Source organism: Labeo rohita, chromosome 19 (genome assembly GCF_022985175.1).
Source record: "Labeo rohita strain BAU-BD-2019 chromosome 19, IGBB_LRoh.1.0, whole genome shotgun sequence".
Classification (NCBI taxonomy): domain Eukaryota; kingdom Metazoa; phylum Chordata; class Actinopteri; order Cypriniformes; family Cyprinidae; genus Labeo; species Labeo rohita.
In genome coordinates, this window is record NC_066887.1 from 23,945,339 (window position 1) to 23,951,830 (window position 6,492).

A 6,492-nucleotide genomic window follows, 5' to 3' on the forward strand; every position below is an offset into this window, starting at 1 on the left:
AAGAAAAATGCAACGCAAAAATTAAAGTAATGCCGCATTTGATTGTCAGTAACAGTAATGGCGTTGTAATAGGGGAAACAGAAATTTGTTTGAATGGCATTAGGCATTAGTAACACCGGTTATTTATAATGCCTTTATTCCCATCACTGGTAGAGACGTGGTCTACACCCAGACACATCACATCAAAGGCCAGTAGAACAAGTCTTGATCTACACTGGATGTGGCACAGCACAATGTTCAAGCTGCCAACAATAAATGATAAATGGATGTCCCGTTCTATTTCTGACGTAGCTACTCCATGTGCTTGCACAACTTCCAATGGATTTGGAACATTGTGAACTGAAAAGAGCTACTGTGATGCATACTTTTGGTTTAGAGGACTTCAGTATGCTTACTGATTTGTTTTTCATATGACAATGTGGATAGGCACCTCGTCTCAACAGTCTTGCTGTATTAAAATGATGTTATAGCCTTCATTTGACTTATTTTCCTGTCTTTCTGCAAGCATTTATTTCTAAATATTATTTTTTTATAGTATTGTGAAACCAAACAATGTGTCAGGAAAAACAGGTCATAAACACTCTGGTGTTTAAGACTTTCAGCACCTGTGCTCCGAGCACTTAAGAAACGAGATCAATATAGAATGGAAACTTCTCATCTTCTTGCCTCCAGCTTTATTGACAAAGCCTGAGAGGAACCTAGCATGAAGCATAATAGCAGCATAAATCAAAAGAAAGTAAGTAAAGCTTTCCTACAGCGAGATTAATCTCACTTTGCTCTCAGTGTTAAATTATGCATCTCGCAGAATTATTGGGTGTAGGTTATGAAGTTCCACTTTCGATGCAAACGTCCACCTACACCGCTTTAGAAACGCCGCACATGATATATCATGAGTCAGCGCTTTTCATTCACCGCATAAAAGGGAATGATTTACACATATTGTCTAACAGTTCACCTGGCCTGTTCATAAAAACCCAAAAAGACATCACTGTCTCCAATATTGTGTGCCATCCATCACTGTCTAGAGTCCATATGCACATTAATGAGTTCTCTAAAGCAATTCCCCACTTTAATTCAGTCTCTGGAAAAGCGTAGAAGCAGTTTTAAGGGGAAAAACACCATTTATGCCACTAGCTCTGTTTTGTAATGGATGGAAAACAACAACTAGAACTTGTTTTCTTCAAAGCTTTAAATTAGGAACACCAAGTTAGACTACGTAAACTCAGCAGCAAACCTCAGCAGTATTGACTTCACAATTGATGTTACACATATTCAAACCTCAGCAGGGTTCTTTCCTTAGCAACAAGGGAAACTTGGTTTCTATGGATATGTGCCCTTAACAGGACAGGAGAGAGAGAGAAAGGGACACTGCTGTGTGGGCGATGCAAACACGATCCCAGCTGGCTCTCATTAACTCACCGACCAATCATTGCAGATCCATATGTATACTGCGTAACGACAGGCACAGGAAGTCAACAAGGTGAGGCGTTGTGATGTTCACTGTTGCTGAAACAGACACACAAATGCTTTTACTATGACTGATACTAAGATCAACTTGAATTTTAATGGTTGAAAAGTACTTGCTCTGACATACTTTCTCTTTTCACAGAAAGAAAGTGATGTGGCTTCGCTTTTTGCATTGTTGATGTCTTTTGTAAGGTGCGCTTCTCTGGTTTAAGCATCAGCTGACACCCCCAACTCTACTTTTTCTCAGCTGGCATGTGAAAGGTGCCACATCTCTCATGGGACTCATTACCCGAGGAAAACGGGTAAAGCAATGATTCTGGAAATCGGTGAAATAGGTTGCTCAGCGCCCCTAACATCTTCGCCATCTAAGTATGAAAATAGCATTGGCAGAACTGAGAGGAAAAGCTCAATTTTTATTGACTGATGACCCACTGTTATGGAGTTCTTACATCAATAGTGGAGAATCGTTACAATTAAAGCACCTCACATATCGTGCTTGCAATTGCACAAATTTAATACTATTCACTACTGGCTTAGACATGTTATTGGCCATAATTAGTATTATTGAACATTATTTACAGATTTGTGTTGCTCATGGTTTATCAAAATCCTTAACCCCATGTAGTGTGTAAAATCAAGTGGTTCTAAACTGGCTGGAGTAAAAAAAAAAAAAAAAACTCTGAGGCACAACCACATGGCAGTGTGCTAAACTTCACTCAAAACAAGCAAACTTTCACGGATATTTGTAACTATTTTAAGTTTTGGGGAATTGGTGGCTAATTCGTATGAATTTGTACAGTCAAATTTGTACATTTTCATACGATCTGCTTATGTCCCATATTTATGTTTAGGGCTGGACCTTCATGTTTTTTTCTTAAAATTGTACATTTTCAAAGAATTCTTATTAGGGGTGTCGTGATATACTGGTACTGGTGGTATTTAAAAATTAACAGTACACATAGGACAATATGGCTATGTTCACACTGCAGGCAAATGTGGCCCAAATCTGATCTTTTTTTCACATTTGACTTATATCTGTTCACAGTGTGAACAGCACAAACCACTTGGAATCTGATCTTTTCAATTCCGTTTTGTGCCACTTCCATATGTGGTAAATCCTACTAAATCCATTCATCACCATTCTGTGCTCATGGGAGTCACTTCAAAGATTTTAAATAATTTTACCCAATTGACCCTTCACAAACAGCTTTACTGACAGGTGATCTGACCAATCATAATGCAGAATCCGCCATTCTGTCCCACAAACAAATCAGACAGCGAGTGGATTTCAGTGGACTTAAACTTGAAAAATGGTGCATACTGACGTCTTTCCACGGTTGAAATGAAATGCATTCTGATGTTCATGTTTTTTGTGCTTTAAGTAAAGAAGAACAGATGATCGTTTCACTTGTTGATCAATCTAATAAGGCAATACAGAGATCTGTCATGACACATTGAAAAGCCACAAAACGGTATTTATTATATGGATTTCTTTAAAAAAAAAAAAAAATGACAGCATTTCAAAGCTGAGACGTTTTTTTCATACCTGAAGTAACCTGCTTTGTTTTGTCTTTTGGCGTGTAGACAAGTTTCCTCTTTGCTTTTGCAATGTATATTTCACTGCGTGAGAATATGAAGTGTGAGACATAGTTCGTCGGACATAGCAACAGTACCTAAAAAGGGCAGGTTTTTGCGAAGGGTAAATTATCCAGACAGCTGCGAAAGGTAGTCAGTGACGATGTGTCAGAACTACAGTGGGTACGGAAAGTATTCAGACCCCCTTAAATTTTTCACTCTTTGTTATATTGCAACCGTTTGCTAAAATCATTTAAGTTCATTTTTTTTACTCATTAATGTACACACAGCACTCCATATTGACAGAAAAACACAGAATTGTTGACATTTTTGCAGATTTATTAAAAAAGAAAAACTGAAATATCACATGGTCCTAAGTATTCAGACCCTTCACTGTGACACTCATATATTTAACTCAGGTGCTGTCCATTTCTTCTGATCATCCTTGAGATGGTTCTACACCTTCATTTGAGTCCAGGTGTGTTTGATTATACTGATTGGACTTGATTAGGAAAGCCACACATCTGTCTATACAAGACTGCCCTCCAAATGTGTGGTTTTGAACGATAATCAGCATAAATCCTTATCATTTTTTGGTGCAAATACATTAAAGTAACTTGACATTATCATTAAAGACCAGCAAAAATCATTTTCATTTTGATTACATAATAATGGCAATATATACATGTCAAAGTCAGACATACCCCTTTGCCAGCTGTGATACCTGGTTACTGGTTTAAACTTGGCCCAGGTTTTTAAAAGATTTTTGGGTCAGCATACCTTAACAGCTTCAACAATTGATTGCCAGTTAAGTTTACAATACATGATGTTTTCATAGTTTGTGTTGTGTTGTGTTGTTTGTAAAACTTAAGACAGTCTACACTTGGAACAGTATGGTTTATCTGTGTTCTTCAACCCATCTCAGGTATTTAAATAAGGATATTTATTTATAAGGTATTGCTAATTGACATAGCCTTTATCACTGTATAGAGAATACTATTAAATAATATAATTTCTGCCTCATTCTGTGATAAGAATAAGTTCACATAAGAACGTTATTTAAAACCCTCGTTTGGAGTAAAAGTATGTTGTTATTTTCATAAAACAGCTGTACTTTGATGCTGTAGAAAACTAGTTAGCATTTTAGTCTATTCTGTGTAGTGTAATTGTGTTGTATGCAATGGTGTGATTCATTGGTCCAAAAAAAAAAAAAAAGAAGAAGAAGAAAAAAAAAAGGATTTGACTGTGAAATCGTGACAGCCCTAATTCACATCATCCAAGTAATATTTTAAAATAGTGGCGTTTTTTCCTGTGAGATTGGGTTGTTCAAAACACCTTAGAAATCTTTTGTTAAAATTCTGTTATGGGTACTCTATTCTCTTCCTAATTCAAAATAATAGAAAGTCACTTTATTCTGTGCGCATCATTAAATAAGCACATTGAAGACATATAACACTAAAAATGGTCAAGTAAAACATTTCTCTTTCTTTGTGTTTTTAATTATCCTTTAGGTGGCAAGCTAACGGTTTATCTCATTAAGAAAAGCTGTTTTGGTTAACAAGCTGTGTTTTTCATCTTCCAAAAGTGTAAAAATCTCATTTGAAAATGTCATCATGTAAATTTAATCAAATGATGACTGGTTTGGCTCTTTTCAGGCTCACTAAAGGGCTTCGTTATTATAATGTTGAACTTCTGCAAAACTCCCCACCGTAGTAGGTCACAGTAATACATCATCAACAAGGCACAATGAGGGTCCCAGAAATTATCTATAGAACACTGTTTTTTTTCCCCCCAAGGTGCCTTTATTTCCGCCACCTAATTTGAGAAACTGCCGCTGACGTTGCTGTGTCATAAATTCAGATCTCATTGAAATAAGCACGGCTGTTTCATTACCATGCAGCAATTTGACTTTCTGTTTCCTGTAGCCTTGTGACTAAGGCTGCTGACTTCATTCTGTGGTCTGTGAGCTTACAAATCAAAGCGATGAATGATGAACTAGTGCCTTTTCACCGGAGATACTTCGCTTCATGGTCGCTGACTTTTTGTACATTTTATCTTTACTGTTGCTATGCAACAAACTCTAGGTAACGAGAATCATTTTGTCGAACAGGCCATTAAACAGCACGAACGCTGAGGAATGTCCAAATGACGAATAATTAGACCAAACAGAAAAAAAAAAAAATAGCAAAAAGGATGAGCTGAACGACGGGTCACTCACGTGACTTATAACTGACAACTCCATCTGTATCTCACAGACAGACTGGACTGGACTTCATTTTAATGACATCTTTTCACTCAAACCGGCTTGGGCTGGTTTTTTTACCCAGAGAATAGAGCAAGATGATATGTTAGGATGTCACTGCACCACGGCAATTTATGATATGGCACAGCTATGAGCTGTATCATGTGTATGTGCACACAATGGCCTTATCTTTGTCCCTTGAGACAATGTCCACACCCACCGCCTGACCCATACTGACCCTTTAATCAATTTAGCCCCATTTCCTGATGCCAGCAGCCCTAAGTGATTGAGTTATTATACTGAGTGCTGGTTAGAGAGAGGAAAAAAAGAAACAAAAAGAGAGACAGAGACAGCCAGAGAATGAGAAATGGCATATAAATCATCGGTTCTTATTTCAGTAGATGTGGTCATGCATTGTTGACATTTCATTAATTGCTATCCACACTGCTGTGTTGATACCTAAAAATACATGACATATAAAAATATGCATGACTTCCTCTCCAAAACCCCACCTTCCACCATCAGCCGTCACCCATATCAAGAGCATAATTCTGCGTTTGTTTTACGCTGAACCATTAAGCTTTATTAAAACCACAGGTGATGTTAGTAACATGCAGATTTAATAGCTGCAATTTTCTACAAGCGTTTGTTTGAACGTCTAACGATACCCTTAAGTAAGTGTTCTAACGCAAACAGACACACGAGGGGCTGTTAAAACACTCATGTATGTGCTGTCACGTTGAAATGGGATGAAAAGAACACTGGTGTCAGGAATCTTTGCTGCAGTGCTGGTGTATAGCGAGGGATAATCTGATCCGGCCCTCGGTAAGCGTTTCTTATACGGACCGCACTCCTCAGCAGAAGCACCAACAGAGCCTATTGCTTGCTCAAAGCCTCATGAGCACATTTTTTTTCCCCCTTGACCTGCAACCTGAAGCTTATACGCCTAGATTTTGCTCTGTTGTTAAAATCTTTTGATCATTTAGTCATCCTTATGTTGTTCCAAACCTGTATGACTTTTTTTCTTTACTCTTAAAAACAAAGGTTCCAAAAGGCCCCCGAAACCTTTCAGTCAACAATTCTGAAAAGAACCTTTTAACACTTTTTGTGGAACAAAAAGGTTCTATGGATGCTAAAGGTTCTTTGCCAATTAAGTTGTTAAACATTACTATATATATATATATATATATAATATATAATATTTTTCA